This window comes from Hetaerina americana, unplaced genomic scaffold (assembly GCF_022747635.1).
Source record: "Hetaerina americana unplaced genomic scaffold, ioHetAmer1.1.p SCAF_4, whole genome shotgun sequence".
Lineage (NCBI taxonomy): Eukaryota > Metazoa > Arthropoda > Insecta > Odonata > Calopterygidae > Hetaerina > Hetaerina americana.
In genome coordinates, this window is record NW_027286985.1 from 58,793,418 (window position 1) to 58,817,107 (window position 23,690).

Below are 23,690 nucleotides of genomic sequence, written 5' to 3' on the forward strand. Positions count from 1 at the left end.
AAATAAACCAGACCAACCAACCTGGGCTGGCACAGGTACCAAGGTATCAATAAACACGAAGGAGTCTTCTCCCGGTACCTAGGATAGCTGTTCTAGCTATTGGTGCCTAGGCCCAGCAGCTTAGGTTGCACGCAGGGTTCACTGGTGCCAAGATTTCATGTCGTATGTACGATCTCCTGAATTACTTTATATAATTATATAATAGCAAGTAATATCGGAAGCTAGAATAGCAATAAAATCCTAATATTTTGATCATAGGTAATAGTATCTAGGATTGTTGGTGAAGGTACTAGAATCAAGGTGCTACGGGTAATACTTATGATTCCTGAGATGGGTCCTGGTACAGATGAGTTGGATCCTAGTTTTCTATTTTTGTCTGACTCTACCCAATACACTCCCACATTGCCGAAAAATGTGACTATTATCCCTTTTATTGCTTCACATTAGTCAACGTGAAGATTGGTTTGATAGGTGTGGTTGGTGTTCCCCTCCTAATCAGCTCTCCACGGTGCGTGAAATTTAAACATCCGGATAGAGGCAGAGCAGTTCCTTTACCCTTCTTTTAATTACAGTGTTACTTAAAAATAATCTCTCATTTGTTAAACGATTCCTCCGATCGATTTCGAAACGATACCATCGATTTCCTTCTGTTGAATAAGCTTTTACATATATGTAACAGACGCAATCCCACGATACGGGACTGAACATTATATTCCATCTTTCCATCGAAAGATGTGGCAAATCGTTATTTCACAAATATTTGATGGCTCGATTTTCACACCGCGTTCTAAAAAACTATATTGATATTGTTCACTATGTCTTCCCAACATTTTTTTACACCATTATAGACACCAATGGCTTACTTATTGACGTGAAGATCTTCAGAATGGTTGCCAAAATATTCTATAGATCGGAAGCGGAAGACCGACATTTTTTCGAGAATGTTCAAGGGGTACTTTTTCCTTGATGTAAATGATCGTCGCGCGAAGTTTTCAATTAGAATTTTCTGCCAAATAGGACACTATTAAGCGTTTAGGCAGGACGCAAACTGCACTAGTTTCTAACCCAAATACCAATTTTTAGATGTTATAACTTTAGGGGAAAATTCAGCGTGCAGTACATAAAAAGTTTCTGGTTGTTTTAAAAATGTAAATATCAGTATGAGGAGTATGAGCCAATTGAAATAAAAAACTTATTCACTGAAGAAAGGATATCACGTTAAGTTATATTAATTAAGAAATAAATATTAGATAAATATATAGATAGCATACTAATTAAGCCTCAACGGCTGAAGGTAGAAGTACGAGTGTATAGTGTATGGGAGATTTTTTGTAGGGTTGAGAAACATCCATGTTCAAATTTCAAAGAACAACTTTATTTTTGATGCTACATGGCTGTTGTGTAAATGCTTCCGGTCACACTGCCCTCCCTGCCCTGCCCTGCGGTGGCTTGAAAGGCACCTTGTAGATGTAGAAAGTTTTCAACGCAAGACTGCGACCATGTTCAGCCGTCTCGCCCTTAGTCGCGGCCGCTTAGGTGTGGGGGAACTTTTTGTTAGAGTTGGAGATTAATATCAATGCTCCTCTGTCAGTACGGGAAAGCTATTAAGCATACCTCATGTGACAAAAATATTTCAAGGCACAATGTTTTTTGGTATTTTGGGAATTCCTTGTACTGAATCACCCATAATCCCTCGTTGTTTCCGGTTCCCTGCCAAGCGGCTTCCGTCTCCGCGGCCCCAATATCATGCTTCATTAAAGCCGTGATGTCATCATCATCTCAGTAGCATCCCTTAACAGAAAACTGCTTCTTGAAAGCGAAATTGACTCCACATACCTTTCCCCTAGCTATGAGATTTGTAGATATTTTCTCTCTCATAATATCGCTCTCGATTTTTGTAATTTTTACAAACTTTCTCTGCCGATATTTGTTTTCGGATAACAGCTTCGGCAATCAAAAAACAAAAAGTTACCCTCACAGAAGCATCCATCGTAGCATGCCAAACTATCCTGAGGATCTCCTCAGGTTCCTGTGACCTCACTGGTCGTCTTGTTTCTTGCCTCTCTCAATGAAAACTCCGTTCTGCTATCGGGTTCATCTTCAGATTCTAACTCATTACCCATTCAATATTTGTTTTCGTGTTCTTTTTAAGCCGTACATTATAAAGAGGGCACCGCAGCATCCGTCAATGCTTCAATGAAACTTCCAGCGCAACCACGGTCCTGGAGTGTGAGAAAAAATGAACACTGACAACAACCAATATTTTCTGCATGGCGTAATGAAAACAAGGCAACTCATTTACTGGAAGCTTAGGAAAATGCCAAATGCGCGGGCAACGGGGAATGTCGAGTCGCTTGTCGTGGTAAACACGAGGTTTCGTCTCTATTCATTCAATAATTTGAGGAAAAAATCGATTTAACTCTCGTATTTTCCTCTCCCTAAAAGATTTTGTGCCGGTGCTCGATAACTGCGGTGTGTTCCGCGTAAATGTAACGAAACAGGGTGTTCCCTTTTTTTTGAGTTTCAAGTTCTCAAAGCGAAGGATGGGGGGGGGTTGAATCAGATATTTCGCAAGATACTCACACCGTTTTTATTTCTCCTTGCCCTACGAAGAGTACGCCCGATAGTCTTTTGCCCCGGGAACCTCCTCAAGTTTTGCGATCAGCCCAGACCCACACAAACACACCCGTGCATTGAAACCACTCCTCCCTTTCCCTTCACTCCTCACGAACGGATTCGCGCGATTAATTAATGGACGGTCTACAGAGCGCCATAGATGTCTCGATTGGAAGCGCACCCGGAAAGAGAATCAACAAGAGTGCGCAGGAGATAAATCGGTGGAGCGATCACGGGGGCGGGGAGGAGGGGGTGGGAGCTTTTGACGAGTGAATGCCGTGTCTCTCCTCCGCGCCTTTCGAGTGCGGGATTGCGATAATCTCTCGGATTACCGGGGCTGTATGTATAATCAATCCCTCCGATCTGCGGATTCGGTGCATTCAGATGCTACATGAGACACGGCGCGCAATTTCCGTGTTCTAAATGAACGCCTAGGGTGTTTTACAGATCGATTGAATCTAGCCAGGTTATCTAGGATAAGGATAGATCTTAGGATGCCGAGATAAATGTGGAATGAATAAATATGGGAATCTATTATAAATGTAGAATAAATATATCAAGTATAATGATGGATTGAGGACACTTCTGTTGAGAAATGTCTTTGCGTAGAAGAGAAAATGCTCATGAAAATTAGACCGACTTCTGAATACGTAGCTGATTTGGCGAATGAATTCCAAAAAGCTTTAGAACTGTGAGGAATGAAAAATATGCAAAGTACTTGACTTTTTTATTCTACTCAACTGATTTTTATAAATCAATTGATGCATATGCTAGTTGCAGTAATTTTATTCAGGTAAAGTTGGTAGAAATACTAAATCCAATCATTTTATCTTTTAAGTCGGCGTTCATTGCCGACCTATATTTCCGTATAAACTCTTTTAAACCGTTCATCTATCGCATTTCTGGCGGATATAACAGACTCAACGAAACTTTTAACGGAAGTAGCAAACGTTAACGTATAATCCCCACAGTTCGCAAATAGCCGAAAACGCTTATTTTGTGTTTACCCTTCGATGTATTTACCTTACGCTGATTCGAAAGGCTCGAGATGGAATTAGGTTCCCACAGACCCTGGATCGAAATTGAAACAAAAGTCGACAAAGTCAACAGCGCTCGATGATCCGCGGCTCCAATCACCTTAATTAGGCACGAGATTGATGAGGCGTGTGTGCTTTTCGCGCGTTGCCCGGAGCCCCGAAAGTGGACCACGAGGTGAATGGACAGCGCTAACGGGCACGCCATTGGGAGGGATGTTGTGTTAATCTGTGGGGAGGAAGGGGTCGGGGGAGAGTGGCTTGAGGGGGAAAGAGATGGGGTTGGATGGGGCATGAACCCCGGAGGACGACGGCAGGAGGGGGCATTGGCCCCATCCGTCTCGGCGGACTTTTCTTCCCCCCTCGGTGGAATGGGTCGCAGGGCAAAGAGTTCGCTCCTCTCCGTCCGCCGACACCCGAACCGCGAGAAATAAAGAGAAGGGCGTCAAATTCGTAGGATCTCATACACCCTAGCATATACCATAAGCGACGGGTAGCGAGGAAGATGGCTGAAGATTATCGAAACCGTTCTTATTTTTCTACCGCAAACAGGACAGGGAAATGAAATCATCTTCTGCTTATGCAATTATCAACTCAGACATTGGTCGGCCGCCATTGCCCACTCCTCTCGTGTTATCTCCTCTCACATTGTTTTCCCAATGACTCCAGCATTCAACATCTGCTATTATCTGGACCATACCCTACAAACCTCCCCTACATTCCTTAGATGTTCACAGTGGAATAGGTCACTTTGGTGACTTAAATGGCTTAAGCGGGTATCTAGGGACTCAAGTGAGCATTGACTCATATTCTAATGCCAATTTTGCTTCATTTCGTGCATGTCATAATAGTAAAGATATTATTCATGTTTTTGTCTGTGATAAAGACATCAATTATTCAATTGTTCCCGGCTCAACTTCGTGGAAGTTTATGTTTATTAAATGAAGAGTACAATGTATCTTTCCTCTGTCCTTAATTCACGTACAACTAGTTTCAATGCTTAAGCGTCATCATCGGGTACCTGATGTAATCGCCTTCAGGTACCTGATGATGACGCTTAAGCGATGAAACTAGTTGTACGTGAATCAAGGGCAGAGGAAAGATACATTGTGCTCTTCATTTAATAACCATCAATTATTCGTTAGAAATATTTACGTTTTATGTGACGAAAAATTATCGGCTGGTTCCGACGTTACATGGAAGAGGTTTTCTTCAATCAAAACAGATACTGAACTCAGCAATGAAAATCTTTGTAGTTAATATTACTGTGAATACGATTTGTGAATTCGATCAACTTCCATTGAAATCTGCATGCCAAACGACAAGAAAAAAATTTAAAAAGGACGAAACATTTTAGTAGATAGCTTCTTTATTTACTATTCCAAATAAAGATTACGGATTTCTTCATGAAAGTTCAGATAAAATTGTTGGGACGAAATTCTTAACTAAGTCACTTGTAGTCATATTTCACTGTTACGTGGATGGAAAGTATGCTACGATAATTATATACAGCATGTACCTGTCGAGGTTCATCATCGTGCACTTAAGATTTGACAAAATACCCTATGAGTTGGTCACAAGGGGTAATTTGATGATGGTCGTTAACTGTTATGCTTCTTTAGGTTTTTCAATATGTTTTTGAGTGTAGAGCCAATATTTTCCTCGAGTGTTCAAAGTATCACTCTACACTATCATTCTCTAGCTGGGGGTCTTCATAATCTCCATAGCATAAATAGCCTTAGAGAAAGGCACTTATTATCGTCTCGAAGATAATGTTCAATTATCAAAAGATTATGTATCCTTAGAAAAGTAGGTAATTACTCGGATGGAAAATTAAAAATTATTTTCTGGGATTGAATACATTTATGGAATTATGTCCAATGGGAGTAAAAGTTAATGTCATAAAATCATAATCAATAAAAAAGGTTTTCTTTAAAAAAGTTAAGTATACATTCTCTCTTATCCGTGATATTTACCAACTCAATGGTTTGTAAATTCGATCAATTCATTTCATATGTATCTTCGTAAAAATAACATGGCGTATCAATGACATTACTGTTTTTTTATTTTAAATACCTCGCCTTAACTTCGGCGACGCCGTGCCCCACTTCGTTAAAAAATATTATTTCGAAGTCAACGCACTCGAGGAGCATTTTATCGACTTCTTGCCTCTTTTTGAATTTCGCACGAGCGGAAACTGGTCCTCAGACTCGAGGAGCCTGCATGAGGACAATTATTGCTTCCATTCAAAATCGAAAAATCATACCGAGGCAGAGTAGCTTTTTGATTGTGCCACGCGTTGGCAATGAATGGAGTATCTGCGCATGAATACACCAAAATGCAAGTTTTCCATAAATGCTTCCTACAGGTTTGTTGCGCTTATTATTCCGCGGGAGTAGGGAGAAATACTTCACCAACTACTAATGTGCCTCAGAATTTCCAAGTCAGTTTGAGAAAGGATTCGGTCGCGTGCGACGTCAGAATCCCTGGTAGTCTCGCCGAACGTTAGAGCCCGAGAATACGAAAATTACGTCCTCATTTGTTGCTGTGGCCGTATCCGCTGAAGTCTGGAATCAAAGTAGGCTTAGAGAAGGAATATGCTATTAATAATAATAGCCTACAACCACAAATACTTCACTAAAAGATAGAAAAGGCATTAGAGGAAACAAAATCAAAGAAATCTGTGGGAACAAGTAATGTAGATCTATTAAGAGACAGAATAACAGGGAAGAGTTTTTGTGATCTTATTTGCAGAATTTACGATAGAGGTTTGGCCGAAGACTCTCTTAAATTAGTATTGCTACTTCCCAAAAAAAAACACAAACAGTAAATGGTAACTATTAGACTACATGTAAAATTTCACGCGCGGAAGAGGTATTAATTCAATCGACAAAGGGATGGAGAAAGGAGTGAGTGAGTCCTTAGAAGAATATTTTGGCTTTGTTTAAGAAATAGCTAGGAACTCGTAGTATCATCGAAATAATCCGGTCATCAGTGAAACGGATTTTAAAGTATAAACATGATGTATTTGTATGCTTCATGGATTTTGAGGAGATTTTTGTCAGAATAAACTTAGAATAATAATAATAAATGAAGTTTTTACTTGCTCATGCTACAGACGTGCGGATAGCAAATAGAAAATCGGAAAGAGTAGTGCGTCGCAGGGGATAAGATGTGGATATCCTCATGTACCACTTACTACTATTGCCTTAAAATGAGGAATCGTTATGAATAGCTCGGAAACTTGGTCGTTAGTCTCAGAAAGGATTATGGATTAGAGGCTTTTGAGATATGAGGCGAAGAAGAATGAAAAACATACAATGGATGCAAATGGAGAAACCAAGTAAGTCGTTGACATGGTTGGAGAAGATAGACAGACGGCTGTTAGGTGAAATTTTAAGAAGGTAAAACAAGTGAATGCAGAATGTACTGAAAAGGAGTGGTGTGATAAAGAAGAATTTTATAGACGGGAATCGTTAAAAAGCGAGGTATAGCGAGAAAAGAAATACTCATTTTGGATGGAAATGAGGTAGGTAGAAGCTATCTATCGATGGTTAAATAATGAGTTGTTATAACTTAAATAAAGGGCTCGAAGATATTTTTGTAATGTTAGTCAGGATTTATGAGTCCAGAATTGCGTGTTGCCTGTGCCCATTAAAAGCCTACCCCAAGCCAGTAAATAACCCATGAATTCCGTTGCAAAAGTGATGATTTTCCCGCATAGGCACATTTACTGGTTACATTAACAATAAGAGTAGTCTCGCAAAACGCACTCGTCAACTAGACTCTCATGAAGAGACTGGAAACATTAAGTCACGGCTTGACCCTGTTACATGAGAGCCAAATCGTAATTTCCGGTACTGGTGAAGTCGGCCCAAAGTTCTCTGTCTGTCCTCTCATTTGGCGTGTACTCCGTCCGTTTATCATCAGGCCAAGTCAAAACACAGGCCATGCTCGGCTTGTATCCCCTGCATGCTGCTAGTAGTGAGAATATCGCTAACATTAAATTATATTGCGTCCTCCCTAAAATATTATATATCTTGCGTCTCGCGGATTCCGTCTATGCGTCCTCCCGGGATATTATATAAACAGGTTCCACTGGAATTAACTAAACTATTTTTTCATTTTTCTTTGTCATGATAATATTTTTAGTCCAGTTCTCTCATGGAATTTTTCTGGACCTTTATCCAAACCTACGCACTCATCTTCTCCTGCATTGTTTTGCCGAAAGCCATGTTACTTCACGATCAAATATTTTTTTTCCTCTCAAAATACTTGCAAATGTTATAAGAGCTATTTTACTTAGTTGTAAAAGTTCTATTTTTTTAGCAATACTGGTACAAAACTTACATAATTGAGTTCGACGTCACATTCTGCTAGGAATTGAATTCTATTCAGATCTAGTAATAATGTGGTAAGAAAAGAATGTTTACGTGACCCACTCGAATTTAAGCCAGTGGAATTCATTCATTAACGTAGGTACAGCAGAATTGTTAGCTTCGGCAGCGATTGAATTTTGCCAAGGTTAATTTTTCGCGTGTGTAAAAGCTTAACCCCTTCCCCCCTGAAGTACTGCATCTCGTGGCTTCGTATATTTGCGAAAACATGCAAAATGATTTGTAGTCCTGCTAAGTGACAACTAAAGGGTGAAAACCAGAATGCGGCAGCAAATATTGTTTTTTTTTCAATGCGGACCTGGGTAGCATCGAACCTTTAAGTACCAAATGTAATTCGGTGATAGTTGCCCGTCACGCCATTCACCGCCACGGATTCCATAAAGTTATGGGTTGCTTGAGAGGTATTTACGGCCTCTGCCGCGAACTGAAATATTATTTAGTGATATTTTTTGAGGCTATTGATTTGCGCTTTTTAAAATATCCTTATCTTCAGCACTCTTTTTTTTACTAACAGGAACTCTGATATTATTATAGTTTTCACATTCCAAATGCCTTTCGGTGTTTGCTTTTTAGAGAGTTATCTTCCAGATCATACAGAGAAAAATATAGGTTTTGATTTACGATAATTTTAAGTATGTTCACTGTGGATGTCTTCTTCCAGTTGTTGCCTCAGGCATTTACGGTCAAAGCTTATATTACGCAAGATTTTTTTCAGTTTTTGTTACTGCCCTACCCCACATTTGTAGGAATCCTTAAGGTATGAACTCCCGCCCACCAGCAAATCAAATCATTGGCGCTATGCATCAAACATGAATCTATTTAATTAAAAAGAACATTTAGGCTTTAAAAAAGATTTTTCACTACTATTACCTATTGTTTACTTAAATCATATGTTTTACTGAATTGATTATAATACTTTTTGACTAAAATTATGAAAATACTATATGTATAACAACTTGTTTATTTTATTTAAGTCAGATTACATGCATTGAAATGAAACAAATGCCTTTAAACTCTTTTAACTGATTAATAAAAACTCAAATTATTCTAAATCATCTATTTTATTACTGAGCATTTTAACTTTGTGATATGGGGTGTTTAAAATTATTTTGTACATGCAATGGCTGAACTATTGTAATAATTTATCTTGCACAAACTTCCTCCTTAACCTCCACATTCTCTGTAAAGTGGACGCAATAATAAGGCCCCCCCTTTCTCCCCCAAAAGTTTTGCGTAATTTTAGAACATACTCATCGGTTCCAAAAATTTTTTATATACCCTCCTATAGTAATTTACTTCAATAGTTCGACGGCCTTAAATATTGAAAATTTAGTGTCGCATCAAATTTGCTCAAAAGACTAATATGGAATATTTGTTATTCTTACATTGCCCAACTTTACAAAGTTTTTTTATTGAAATTCCTCACTTTGAGGTATTATATGGGTATCGTGTAGAATCATTTTTTTAGTTTTGAAATGAATTTTATCAACGCGAATGTCATACTGAAATTGGCCGCATATTCTCTTTTTTCAAGAAGTTGGAAGCGTCTCCTTCTATTCTTCTTCTATTCTTCTTTCATTTTCAGCTCTAAAATGAGATCTTGGTGAATTTTTTTGTTTCAAGCGTAACTTTACGGAATTCACATGGCATATTTAAAAATAAATCAGTAACTTTTTATTTCAACGAAAACTTAATCAAAATACGACCTAGGTCTCGACGTTGGACTTCATCATCAGGTAGCTATTATCATCACCTGATAATATCGTCCAAAGTCGAAACCTAGGTCGTATTTCAATAAAGTTTTAGTGAAATTACAAAGTTATCATTCATTTTAAATATGAGATGTCGGTTGGTATAAAATTGCTCGAGGTTTTACCTAAATTATGCGATGTAAAACAGTGTTTGCCACTTTTTATTTGACAAATCTAACGATAATTCATTATTGGTGTTACTTGCAAAAAATAAAATGTATTATTTTTAGTTTTCTGGATTTAGCAGGTCATTTGGACATCAGTGTCGATTCACTTCCGGTTCCACAAGAAATTGGCTGAGCCAATCAGATATTACGATGGTGTCGGCCTAACTCCTTCCCAGAGGGACAGCAGGATCCATGTCTCCATAGTTGGGCTTACGTTCCTCTCTCTCGCTCTCTCTGGGGACTGACCCCCACCGGAGTTGCACCGCATCACTCCCTCCCATGGGTGACGGTGCATGGGGGCGGACGGGAAAAGGAGGTGTATGAGGGACGTGGTCACCTTGCGCAATATTCCATCGACCTTCAACATCTACCCGCTCCTCTTCCTTCTCTCTAGTCCTTCGACATTTCAGCAATTGAAATATCCATTGAAAATATCAACGCGTGAGGATATGGATAAACGATTTACGAATTTTATTACTTGCATCTCGGGAATAGAGCTTGCGAATACGCGCGTGTTTTAAAAGTCTCCGAGAGAAGCTCTGTATGTAAACTTGGAGTAACATGATACTGTCGGAAGTCGTAAAAAATGGATGAAAAAATGTTTCGAAATCTGAAACGCAAAAAGTCACGCAAGGGGAGTTAGGATCCTCCGCGATTTTTTAATGTGATGATGGAATGTTTTCCCGCGGTTCGTTTGTGTAACGTACTCTCCTACGAGCGGTAACATTGAGGATTTTGGCGCCACCAAAACCCACCGACGCGAATGATATAGAGTTAGTGACATCGACATCGTTCTTCCACAGGCCTGTTTTTCAAAGCTAAAACTTAGTGAACTAATTGCATACAATTTCCTGCTGGTTACAATAAGAATTTCAGCACTTTTTCCTCGTCTACATCTGCATAAATTTTAAAATTTTATATTAAATTTAAGTCTGTATCCATACGACTTGTAAATAGCCAAGTAAATCCTAGAAATGGAACATAGGTAGGTTATATGCTATCCACCGAAAACGTCGGTAATAGATACAGTCAGTACATGTATAGCGCATCGATTAGTGATAAATGATGATAATAGTCTATAAAGCGTGGCCATAAGAGTTCCATGAGTAGTTCATGGTCATTTCACGCATCAAATTGTGAAAGCAATTTTTAATGATCTTCTATTTAATATGCTATTTTGGAAACTTTCACCTGTTACCGGAAAAGTGCTACTTATTACGTCACCGATCAGTGCCTAGACATTTTATTGCGATCACCAATCACTTTCTCTGCTAAATGTAGGCATCCTGAGAGATGCCGGAAGACAGAGTGAATATCAGAGAGGAGCAAAAAGATGGCACTGCAATCGACGGCGGCCCCATTAAAATGACACCGCGGTTCAAGAGGCGCAAAGTGGAGATCCGGATGGAGGGGAGTGGCACATGGAACACATCTCTCCATGATCCCTGTGGTGGTTTGGGGTGGCGGGACTTGGTCTCGCCTCATTATTTTCAACCCCACGCCCGAGACCCCTCAGCGATCGCGCCTCGTTAGGTTCGCGCAGGAGGCGACGACGTCTCGAGCCATTTCAAGCTCGCTCACGCCGGTCAACGGCTCGCGAGCGGCCCAAACCTTCCCTCCCTCCCACTCTCTTTCTATCTTTCCCTATTCCTTCCATCTCTGAGAAAGAGAAAATGGGACAAGAAGGACGAGGCGACGACCCATCTCTCCTCCTGCCGAAGGAGGCATCAGAATCCATCCCCTCCTTCTTCCACTCCCGTTCGAGCGAGGCGAGGAGCGTTGCTTTCGTACGGCGGTTGGGGGAGGGGAAGAAGAGAGACGCGATGGGGGGGATAATATGGTTGGTGTGGGTGAGGTGGGGAGGTCGTACCTGGTGATGGTGGGGGAAGGGGGGTTACGGCGCGTGCGCACACGAGCGCTACCACGCAACCAACCCACACCAGCCCCCCCATCCACCTCTTCCCGAAACTCCTACCCACCCCTCCCCACACACCCCAAACCCCCGATCCGGAGTGAGGGTGATTTTTTCCCTCTCTCTCTCTCTCTCTCTCTCTCAAACACACACACACTTCACACACCGCGACGACTTGCAAGAAATCGATGCCCCCTCCACTTCCCTCTCCTCCCCCACATCCAACCCCTCAGAGAGAGAGAACAATCCTGACCTCGCCGCAGCGACAAATTATTATTTGCCGCCTCCGTCGAGGGCCACTGTCACGAACGGTATTGTGTTCGTGGCGGTGGACTGACTCTTCGATATTCCTCTTCGATATCGACGGGCATCGATGGTCTGTCCGCTTGTGTGTCGGTCCCCCGGCTCATCGGCGATTACCCGCACCCTCCGCGATGCTCAAGCCCACTGCTCCCGTGAGTGTGAGCTAGGTGAGCGCACGGATCGCTTTATTGACGATTCGGAGGAGTCCGGGCACGCGAATTCTCAGGCACGGCTCTCCAGGCGCGGAGAGGAGGGGGTGGGTGGGAGAATGGGATGGCAACCGCGGCGAGGTCTCCGATTGGTCGAACCCAGCCCTTCCCGCGTCGCTCCCAGCATTGTGATCAACGAGAGGTATTGGTAATTACTGCAGCTTTGGTGATGCCAATGCGACCAAATCCGTAGGATTAAGGTGGGAGGAGGGGACGATGCCAACGTTCTTCTAAATATTAATGCTCCGGAATTCACCTCACTATCCGATTGTTGGATTAATTAAATGCTCTTGGGTTTAATCAAATGGTAGAGGATACCAACAAAACAGGAATCGAACCCGAAACCCCTGCTCTATATTTCGAGTCTCTATCCAATTTATTACCACGCCCCTTTTTAAATAATTGAAAAATTAACTGAAGAGTAGATCTGATTGGCCATTGGAAGGTCCATCATTGCCTCGAAATCGTTTTAAAAGAGGAATTTAACCTAAGTTTACTAACAAGTAAAACGGGAACAATGTCATCTCTCTCCATGAAAGAGAACACATAAAATGTTTGACACTCAGCCGTTTCATTACCTTCAAATATATCGTGGAGAAAATCCATTGCAAAGTTTTTCCACGATATATTTCAAGAAACATGCTTCAATGAGCTAAATATCACTGCTATGCTAAAATTTTGTTGCAATAAATACCATTCCGATAGCAGTCCTTTGCATTGATCAAGTCTTCCCTCCCATCTAGGATACGTATGGTGAACTTGGGAGTCATCGGACACTATCCATCCATGCATAGTAATCAACCGTTGGGTCGATTTTTATAGGTGAGGGTAGACCTCACTCAGAGCTAAGCTTTAAGGGGATACCTCTATTTCGGTTGTTCCTTTACTCCAACTTTAAAATTAATCTACTTTATTTGCCATAATTTCCCGTAATGAATAAGGAAAAATATTTTTGGATTCACCGACAATTTAAAAAAGATACTTAATGCAACATTTCAGAGTGTAAAACTCATTTGTCTCAACGGGGATCCCTCCTTCTACCATAAAACAATATCAATACAATATCAGGAGTCACATTAATTTTTTTTGGAATTGTTGCAATTTAAATAATTGAAATTTTATCATAAAACGATAGTGATACATTATAATTTTCGCCAAGATGGCATATGACTACCGCCATCCCCAATATAAATATCCGTTTTAAAACCCCACTTTTACTTATTACTGCTTCAGATGGTCACTCACCATACGCTTTCCATATTATTCTTTGTGATATTAGCGAAATAGAGTACGATATACTATATATCGGTCAGTATTGATAGATAAAGTCTTATTAATAGGTCTAACCCCACGCATTATCTACAATTTATCAATATGTTGTGTATTGTTTTCTTACGAATACAAGGTCTTTCCGAAAAGTAGTATGACTTCTTACGTCTCAGATGGACGGACAGGCAGCAAAGTCTCTGGCTGGGTTCTCTGGGCTGGCTTCTCTGGGAGGGGAGTCTCTGGAAAGGCTGGAAGCCGGCGGCAGTTTCCAGAGAATCCTATAGTATGTGACGTCGTTACGCTCCGTAATGAACCGGTTACTGGAACAGCGCTTCGCCATTAACTTTTTCGTGAAACTTGTTAAAACCGGGAAATAGACTAATGACATGCTCAAGGCAGGTTATAGTGATTGTGCCATGGGTAGATCGGTTTTTTTGAGTGGCACAAGTTGTTTTGGAAGAATAGGGAAGATATTAAATACGCCGAGCGTTCAATACGCCCTTTCACCTCAAAAAATGATGAATACCTGGCAATATTGAAGGCTTTGTTCGTCTCGCAGATGAAGTGTTCTCATGGTTTTTGATGAACCTGACATCCCTTAACGGGATGTCCATCTACTTTTAAACGAAAAATGAAACTCGATAGGTGGGTGCAAAGTTGGTGCCGCGAGTGTTCTCGGGCGAGCAAAAGAAAACTCGCACGCGGACTCGCAAGAGCTTCTCGACCGTGTGAGTGAAAATCCAGATTTTCTTCTTCAGACTTCTTCTTTCTAGTCTGAGATCCGTGCTGAAAGAACGTCACCGCGGTCCGATGAAAGTGTTAAAACAGGCCGTGTCGAGGGAGCATACCACCATTCCGGGCGCCGCCTTCCAGAAGGCGTACGAGGTGTGGAAAACCTGATGGCAGCGGTGTGTAGAAGGGTGCTGTTTCGAAGACTTTTGAGTGAATTTATCAATTCTGGCAATCAATGTTTTCTAATCGACTCAGTCCTAATACATTTGGGAGAGACCTAGTATCGTGTTTAAAAGCGCAAGTTTCCTCTAAAGATGTGTGAAATTCAGACATACAGGTTATGGGAATGAGTTTCTTTCCGTATGGCACCATTCAGTTTTACGCGAAAAACTGGTACCGAAGGAGTTGTCCTCTTGAATTTGAGGTGGGGTTGTCCAAAGGCATTGTCTCGCATTTGAACCCGGAACAATCCGGTCAGTGGCCGTAAGCTCCAAGTGGCTATAATACCCTCATAAAGAAAACTTTGTCTTGAATTTTTCGCGTGAAGGTGTACTCTCTACGGGAAAGAAATCGAGTTGAATACGCAAATTCCTCACGTTATAACGCGGTAGACACCCCATACCTCCTCACACTCAAAGAAAAGGATGCCCCTTTCCTTCGAGTTTATTGGAACCGTGTGTATATTTCATCGTAAAGAACGAGGTCTCATCTCCTTGGGACTTCGAGGAACCCTTCCATCTCCCATCTCCAGCTTCTCTCACTTCTCCTCTTTAAAAAATGAAAGCAAATGGTTTTTCAGAGACGTCGTTATTCAAGGCTAAGGGAGGAATTGTAGACGATGGGGCCCTCGGAAAACAGACACAGAGCACGCACACACACGCACGCACGCACACGCACGCACACGCACACACACACACACACACACACACACACACACACACACACACACACACACACACACATATATATATATATATATATATATATATATATATATATGTATATGTATACTCATTCACATAGAAATAGAAAAAGGAAAAGGGATAGGAACACGTATAAAGGACGAACACAGTAGAGGTGGGGACGCCATCTCTACTGTGTTCGTCCTTTACATGTGTTCCTATCCCTTTTCCTTATACCTAATTCTATGTGAATGAGTATATGTTCGCCTTTTGGCGGGATTTCGTGTTTGAATGTGTATGCATACGTACATATATATATATATATATATATATATATATATATATATATATATATATATATATATATATATATATATATATATTATTTCGTCGACGTAACACGGAAGTGCCGAATAGTACATTACACAGTAACAAACAATATACAAACACAAAAAAAGATCACTCACACGTTATTTCTTGATAATTTCGATGGAATTCTACTCCGTCTTCATCGGAAGATATAGAAGTAAAAGTTACTTTTCTATATTCCGATGAAGACGGGGTAAAATTCCGTCGAAATTATCAAGAAATAACGTGCAGGTGATCCTTTTTTGTGCTTATATATTGTTTGTTACTATATATGTACACACACTCACATATATATACTCATATGGAGGAAAATGAAGCACTCAGTCTGCAGACATGCTGGTCAACACGCATTCAGATGACTGTACAATCAGAGACAGAAGTTCGCGGTCACCATGAGCTTTTTGCAATTCCGTTTTCAGCGGCGTCCTGCCCAAATGTGCTCATAGTTGTAGACGGTTTCTTAGTTCAACTTGCAGACGCCTATAGGTGGGTAATTAACTGCTTAGTCGAGCAGTTTTGGCATCAATCCGGCGCAGGAGCCTGACAATCCACTTTAGAGCCTTAGCTTTTTATTAATTACGTCCTTAATACGATTTATAAAAAATATACGACAGTAGTCGTAATTAACTTTTCTCATTTATTTTGCTCGAAAATATGAGTCTCTCATATAAGAAATTGGCCTTAGTCGGGGCCATCTGTAGATTTGGCCGAGACGTTTGTCCTCAGTGCGTTGAATTGAATTATAGATTTCAGTTTCCAAAGATTATGTGATGATTGTACAAAGTATATAAATTCATACCACTGACGCAATTCTCTGTCGAAGTAAATGAACTTAAAATGGCTTGATTTTAAATTATTAAAATGTGGCCTCTTCTCTTTCACTAGCCTCCTCCATTCTCTCCTGTCCTTACGTATTTCTTTCACCTCCTCCCTTGGCATACATTATTACGTTTTCTATTTTCTGTTTCTGAAATTGCCAATATCACTAGTATTTAACCAATTCTCTCAAGCCGTGCAGTATACTTTCATGTATCTCTGTAACTCTTTGACCTCATTCATTCTCTAAACACGGCCTAACTAGCGTAGCACACATTTCTCGTTGCTGCCGGTAACCGGTGCGTTTTACCCACATTCTAGTAAGACCCAATCATTTCTCACCCAATCTCCCTTACGTCTATCGCAAAAGACCACAAGTGACCCATATAAATCGCATACATGTAAAATTGACGATTACTTGCGTATGGCCAACTTTCACTTCCATACTAATTGAATGAAGGGGTACATTCCTGTATACTGTCATTTTTTCTCCCAAAAGTAAGAATTAATGTTTTTTAATATTTCACCCACTATTAAGAATCTCTCTGCCCGCATTTGGGCACTTATTCTCTGAACTATTAAATTGGTCTAAGCATGTATATATTTTTCTCAAAATCTCCGCCATTTTTATAGTTTCCTCTCCTAACATCTTTCACAAACACTCTGCCAAAACATGCATAGTCATCCACTAGTTAAATCCTTTTACATTGATACTACCTATGAAATAATTCTTTCTGTGCTCCCTATCACAAACGACTACTTTCGCTTTTCGCATATTTACCTTCAATGTCATTTTCATTGCAGTCTAACTAAAGCTATCCACGCTTCATTGTAGACATTTTGGGCTTTCAACTATCAGCAATGAATCATGGACGGGTAGCATGTCTCGTATTTTATATTTCCAATCACCAAGCATGCCTTAGCCATACGTAAATCTCCAACACAATTATCCATAAAACACTACCCGACCATGAATGAATCACGCTCCTTCCATCGATAAACCAGTAACTCTTACACTTGTTTTATTGTTTTTATATGTTCTTCATAACATGAAATAACTCTTTACTCGTCTTATATTCTTTCAAAACCTTCCACAGCATAATTACCGTTACCCTTGCTTACGCTTTCTACAAATACACAGATGCACAAAATATTTCCTTTTATTTTGCGCACCCATAGATTGTTCCAAAGGTTTAAGAAGAGCAAACATGATCTGCGTCGATCCCCTTTGAGGCATTAAACCTCATTGGACCCTAGAGATTTTGTACAATATTGATTTTCCGTACTTTTCCAATCAACGCTAACGAACACTTTTTTTCTGTCGCAAAAATGAACGACTGATTATTCTTAATTGAATACATTGAATAAAATACTTAATTATTTCATCCGATCTGAATCACTTACCTCGTAAAAGTACTACGAGTAGTTTTCCCAATTCCAATTGCATGCTAGGAAAAAAGTTTGAAAATAAGAGTATGACAATTCGGAAAAAAACAATAAGCTGTTAACTTCTCCCAGCACTCGAAAATTTTGCTTGATATACTAAGCCCGCATCTTTTCCATCCTTCAAAATTCTCAATGCAGTCACAAAAAAATTCTCATCACGGGCGATTTTTATTTTTTATCAACTTCCATGCACCCAGCATAAACTGAGTTATTTAGCTCACTTGCTACTTTTACAGAAATAATCAAATTACAGTTGCAAAGTGTAAATGGTGACAAACTGCAAAGAATTAATTTTCGATTATATTATTATAAATAAACATAATAATAAAGTAACAATTAAAAAAAAACAATATTACCTAATTCTAAGACACTTTGATTTTAACAAATTGAGAAGCTTCAGGTGTGATTTGGTGGAAGTCGAACATAAGAATACCTGAGCGTTATTAGTTACCTGATGATGATGTAATACATCAAAACCCGGTCGTAAAATAAAAATTTTATCAAGTGAAAAAGTGCTACGATCAGTTATTCACTTTGATTTTATTTGAATGCTAATGAGTTAAGCCGAAAGAGCCCCCGCAATTTTCCAAGCCCTTTCTTCAAAGACTCTACGCACAAATTAACTAAGATGCACTAAAAGTGTTACATCTTATGCAACCCTTTGGTCTCCTCACCTCATGAATAGAAAATGGTATTACCGGAATATTGTATGCAAGATATATTTCCCGGAGTGAATAGATTAAGTGGTATAAGTTGGAAAGTAATAAAATACTCAGCTGGCATCGCTTGGTGAGGGAGTGGGAATTCATTTTATTTTTATCAAGGCACCTACTTTCAAGCAATTCCCATTCTTTTTGTTGGTATTGATATCTCCAGAGTGAGATTATTTGCATCTAAAGACGACCCTTAGTTAGATACTTAGTAATAAGAATAGAAATGATCTAGCAATCTTCATTATTAAATAAATATTTCATAAGCAAGTTATTTCAAAATAATTTTTATTGGAAATAATATTTGGCGCGATATTGACTCAATACCAAATGAAAAGAGTTATAAGACCGTAATCTGCACTGCGCTGCTGAATAATATCATAATTGACCTTCCACCAAATTACAAAATGGTCCTGGTAAAAGCTGCTGAAACCAGAAGTTAATTTACTGGATTAATTGCCTATTCAGTCAAACTGCTGGAAAAGGTATTCCCATTCATATTTTTACAACACAAAAAAAATCATTTCAATCAGCGAAGTTGGCATATCGTCTTCCAATTTGAGACTTAGCAGCTCTTAAACTCCACAGTATTCGGAGAAGGTTCATTGAATCCCGCAAAATAGTGGTAATTGAATTTTTCAGGAAATACTTTCCATGCTTAAGCTCCCGGCGTCTGGATATAGCAAATTAAAAAAAAATATGTTTAAGGCATCCACCTTCCTTCCCCTCGCACCAATCGTCAGTTTCAAAATTTTCGTGGCCCCTCTGCTGCGGGGTCGTTGGTCACGGATCGATGACACTTAAGGATGCATGCAATGGACAAGTGGTGCCGATCTGGTGCTGATGGTGCGGCTCGAGGATTCCCTTTGGCACCCTCTCAATGAACCACGCCACCGTCCGCCCTGACCCCCACGTGCGCGGAATGAGCTGAGATCCTAGCGCTACATCGGCGACGCGTGAGTCCGTTAAACCTTTATTTCCTCCTGCCTGCACTTTCATCTGGACTTCACGAAATGAATTCCTCTACCATGAGCACCTCACAGAGGCTTGCTTAAACCTAAGGCAGGAAACACTTACGATGTAATTTTACCGAAGAACTACACAGGTAACAATCAATTCTTACTGGAAAAGAGCACAGGGATTGGTTGTGTCATTAGCTCTTGCGAGGACGGATTTTTCCAATTTTTCTCTCATTCGCAAAGGAATATCCTAATTTTTTCTTGGAACCACACTATAACGGTGCGGTATGTGCGCTAGCCACAAACATTAAACCCTTATCGGTCACTGTCCTTTTCAAGCACGTACCTACGGGTAAGACGTTATGTTAGTCGTGGAAAATTCATCCACTAAGCAAGCAAATTGAAAATTGAAAGAGCTATGACGAAACCGTAACCATTCGCATTCTAAATTTGCCAGCTCTCTCATTTGATGATTAATTTATTCATTTGGTACACTCAAATCAATGATTCAACGCCTCCTGGCGATATTTCATGACTGTAAATCCTGAAATAGACGATAAAACCAAGCAAAAACAACGAAACAGAGCAAAATATATTTCTATTTCATAGTTTTTCTCTGTTTTCTCAGAAAATCGTTCCCATTAATGGACTTTTCCAGTAAGAGATATCCAAAATGTTGCCCTATATAATGAATTCCGAATTAACTATGACGAGATAAATTACCCAGTGATATATTTAAACATTATCGTTCTGTTCGCAACTAATTCAAAAGAAAACGACCATTTTTGTATTAAATCTCTTGGGAGAGGATTCCAGAATTGATCAATTTGGAGTGTATTTAATTAGTGATTAATGATAATGGTTATCTTTAAATAATTTTCGAACATTAGTCTTCTGTATCCTTATAAATACATGCAGTTTTTTCAAAAATCTAGTTATTTAAGTGCCCTTAAGAAAGTAATTCAATATAAATTCAAATAAATCACGGAACAAGCCGCGTCATTAACCTTTAACGGAGTCATCCGCTAATTCAGATTACATTGCAGCAATTTCTCAGTCTCATAATCATTTGTCTTGATAGGGATTTGAACCCGGATCCCTCAATATTCGGTCACTCGGTCACTTAAAATATGCCTCTATTACGCATAATACCTTGAATAAAATGTCATAAAATCAAAATATTTTTCCTTTATCTTCTTAAAATTACTCAGACGTACCCGTGGTGAATGAAAATAAGGATATAACTTTGATAAATGATGTTAAACAATGGGTCCCATCATGCATGTAGGAATGAAAATATTTTATATTTGTTTTCTAAAAGAATTGAGTTCAAACAATATTGACTTGAAAAATGCCTCACTCAAGCTGCAACTCCAAAGCTACAAACGCGACAATAGACGACAGTGATGTCACGCGAAAATTGAAACTAATGAGGACGCAATTCAGGCAACTAGAGGATTCCACGAATGTTACGCCATAGCATTGTAACGGTGATAGTGACTCGCAAAAGAGCTGGATACTTAACAAAAATTAACGCTGTTTGATGCTCGGATTTAAAAGATTTGGTAGTGACAGTTGAATTCACTCCGGTGGCGTAAAAATGATGTCCCACTTGGTCAACCTTAACAAATTAGACTTTGGATAATGTGTATACTTAATAAATGTACTGTATATCTTTTCAGGAGAATTTTATCGCGATTGAATTTTTAAACATTCGCAAATATAAAAATATATAAACATTGCAATGCCATAATTAGTTTCCTATTTTTCGAAAACTAATCGTTTTCTAAACTTGCTTTAAATCAAATGGGTAAACATTTAGAAATATAAAACAGTAAATATTTTCCAAAAGTTGCAAGGATGAGTTAGGATATTTATAGGAGCAAAAATGCAAATTTAAACGCATCAGTGGTATTCAACGAACATTTTTAAACATTATCTAGTTCTATAATTTCTCTCAGGTCAAAAAAATTAAAATTATGGTAACTCTTTTTTTTAATTATGTGTACAATTTCCACGACCCATGATTTTCGGATATATATGAGCATGCTGATTTTTTTGATGATTGCCGTATTGCTTGCTCAGCTGGTCGTCGTCGTACGATAACCGTTCCCTCGTTAATAAACCATTTTGAGCTTTTCTGGCAAGATGTGACAACGTAGCATTGGGTAAATCTTGCGTTCTTTGAAAATAATGAAAATTTACGTACTCGTGTTTTGAAAATAGCAGAATGTGTACTATTAATATAAAATTGATTTTTTTCATCACATAAAATCGAGCTATAGAAAAATTACAAATGAATTGAAACGTGCTATTATTAATTTCAATCCTAAACGAATCGTAGAAAAAGAAAGAGTTAAAATACTTTAATTCCAAATGTGAAAATTAGCGATTGAGAATTCTTACCGAAAAGTTCTGTGTTGGAATACAATATATCTTCAGATCAATGTGTACAACTGACTTTAAAAACTGGTAGAAATTTATAGTTTAATTATTAAATGTGAGTTAAATTTATGATTTAGACATTTAGAACTGTGACAAAACTTTGACATGGTTTATTGAATAGTTAAGCATTATTAAACTTGAAATAATTATATAAGTGCTGTTATAAAAATATTTTAACATAATGAAAATATTAATAGAGTTATATCTGAAAAATGGGATTTAAATTTCTTATATTTATTGTAGGTATACCCCCATTAACTCTTTTAATCATTTATTAATTGTTTTAAAATAACATCAAATGGGGATCACTGTTGGAATGCTATCAATCATGGGGTCGTTCCTTCGTGGTCATTAGGGGAGGCGACCGTCAGCAGAGAGCGTTTGCGTCATTAGGTCGTGGGTAATTTAGAGAAAGGTCGGATATTCATGGAATGAGAGAAGGCTGGAGAGAAATCCAGCGTCCGCATTAGCCTACTCTTAACGAAAGACATCAAGGGTACCGCAAAATAACGTCCCATCGAATGGACGGCGTACTTAACTTGAAAAGCTTTCAACATTGCGCCCTAAGTAGAGATCGGGATACCTCTAAAATATTCTATCCGCTTAGATATTTGCACGGGTTTAGCTAATATTTTTATAATTGTAACAAAAAGCATTGGCGGATAAAATGGTAATATCAGTACCTTTAAAAAGATTTATTTTCATTATATGATCATGTACATGAGCCTGGGTTCTAATTGTCGAAGTCGTTGGGTATATCTCCCCGACGACGGCCGCCACTCATCCGAGTATCAAACTCGGCCATAATCGATAGTGAAATCGCGTAGCAGTTCGTATGAAACACGAAGAGGTTGACCTCTCGAGTAAACTCCGACACGAGTCAACTCACGCCCGTGATTGCCGCTTTACGATTTCATCGCGGGGGGCATTGTCTTCACCCCCAAGCGCGCGTTATCACCACCGGCGGTTGAGGGGTGGACGGCCCAAAGTGCGTCGGAGGCTAGGCCGAACCAAACTCTCTCTCCCTCTTTCTCTCTCTCCTGTGAAAGGGGAAGGACGGTCGTTTAATTGCAATTCGTCGTGATTATTTGTCGCAGGCGTTGCTCCATCGACGCCCCGACGGAACGATGGCCCTTGTCGGGGAGGAAGGGGGCGGGGAAGGGGGTAGGGATTGTGCGCCCCTGGGATACGATGTGGGGATACGGTGCCGTAAATCCTTTTGTTTAAATTTTCAACGATTTTCGGCTCACGGGGTCGTTTTATTGTGAATGCGGGGTCGCGTTCAATTTCACGCGACGGGCGGGCGGGCACACACTGCTGGCCGTTTGTGCTTCACCATTACGAATTGACGAAGTAGGCGCGTGATCATGGAAACTTGCAAAAAAACAATGGAACAGTTTCAATGTGAGCGGAAAATTCGAAATGAGAATGGTCTTTTTAAAGAGTTATCCCCAAACTTTTATTGAATTAGTTATTTAGTAACATCAGTACCGCATCCGTTTAAGAGAAAGTTTCCCCAACAAATGTAACTGACATCTAGTATCTTATGAACCTTGGCCGCTCTGGGATAAACCCTCCATTCACGTTATCTACGAAGATTTCCATAGAACTGATCACTAACCCTTAGAGTAGTCTACTTTTAATTAATATTCC

General features: G+C 39.5%; 1 protein-coding gene across 1 annotated transcript in view; it reads left to right on the forward strand.

Annotated features, from left to right (window-relative positions):
• Positions 1–23,690, forward strand: part of Glut1 (Glucose transporter 1) — a 391,116-nt gene that overhangs the window by 174,296 nt on the left and 193,130 nt on the right. The gene's annotated exons all lie outside the window — the stretch shown is intronic.